The sequence below is a fragment of the Corvus brachyrhynchos genome, unplaced genomic scaffold (genome assembly GCF_000691975.1).
Source record: "Corvus brachyrhynchos isolate BGI_N302 unplaced genomic scaffold, ASM69197v1 scaffold305, whole genome shotgun sequence".
Classification (NCBI taxonomy): Eukaryota; Metazoa; Chordata; class Aves; order Passeriformes; family Corvidae; genus Corvus; species Corvus brachyrhynchos.
This window is the reverse complement of record NW_008239284.1, coordinates 2,777,750-2,779,048: the sequence shown is the minus strand read 5'-3', so window position 1 is coordinate 2,779,048 and position 1,299 is coordinate 2,777,750. Positions and strand designations below refer to the sequence as shown.

The 1,299-nt window shown below is 46.9% G+C and overlaps 1 protein-coding gene across 1 annotated transcript in view; it reads left to right on the top strand.

Annotated features, from left to right (window-relative positions):
* ASTN2 (astrotactin 2) overlaps positions 1–1,299 on the top strand; it is a 276,878-nt gene that overhangs the window by 5,347 nt on the left and 270,232 nt on the right. The window lies entirely within an intron of this gene.

Sequence of the window (1,299 nt, the reverse complement as noted above, 5' to 3'; positions counted from 1 at the left end):
GACCGGGTTCCCCATCCCCTGGCCTCTCTGGAAGCAATAGTGAGATGCCAGTTGAATACTTCTGCTTGTTCTTTGTGTTTTGAGCATTGTGCAAAGGCAAGAATTTGGGCTTGGCCATTTCATTTTGAAGCTGAAGTTTATCTTTGAAGTGAGTAAGGGCTGCAGCATTTCTTGCAAAGGACAAATGTGACCTAAAAGTAAAAAGATGATCCCGTGCTTTGAATGTCTCCATCTGGGGTGTTTGTGACCTTTCATTAACGCACTGTTTATGTGCAGTGTTGCCTTTTAAAGTTTCGGTATCACACGAGGTGGTTGCCTACGTATTTGGATCTGGTCCATGGTTCCTCCGTGGTTTAGAGCTCCATCTGTAAAATGGGATTCAGTGTATTGTCCCTTCAATCCCTTTGGGATAAGATAAAGAAAGAAGTTAGGTTGGTATATGCAGTGTGTATACATGCCATTCCTTTGCCAAAGCAAGTCTTTTATGGGATTGGGGGTCCCAGCACAGCAACCCTCTGCAAAAGGTGAATCTGTTCATCTCTGGGAATCTGTGTCGTCTCCACAACTTCTATCCTTAGGTTTGGAAGGAGGAACAGAGACAATGGCTGCACAAATGCTTTATTTTTTTTATTTGAACAAGCAGCTATTTGGCTTTTGCAACTTAAATCTGTTTTTTTGGAGTGTCTCCTCAGTGGGGCTTTAGATTGGGCGCTGAGTGCATATGAGAGGGCAGAGAGGCATTCCATTAAGGCTCCTGGGAACAATAAGATGCAGGATGGCAGAAGGGAAAGGAGTTGGGGGCTGCAGCTTACTGAGTTGGATACGGAATGGTTTTACGTCCTGCTAAAATTGTCAATGGGATGGGGGATCGGAGAGGGGGAAGGGGTTAGAAATGTGTACTTGGAAAATGAGCCTGAAAATGTAAGTGAGAGACAGAACAAAGAAAGAAGACAGCACAACTTGTGTCTTTTGGGTGTGCTAAGCTCAGTCCCTGGCAGGAGGTTTGAGTAAGGGATTGTTTGGCTGTTGTGGGCAAACCTGAGCCATGGAGAATTGCCCTGTGTCTGTGGGGTGACACTGGCTCTGCAGCCTGGTGATTCCTGCTTGAAATGCAGACTTCCTGTAACAGGGGAGATTCAGTCCTGGTCCTCAGTCCTTGCTGAAGGTGCTCTCTGAGATACAGCAGATGATTGTAATGATTTGATGCTTGGGAAGGTCCTTGGAGAAGCTCCTGCCAAAGCCTTGCTTTGCTGCCCCTCGGAAGGTGGGAGCAGCCGTGCCGGTGGGATGGAGCTGCCA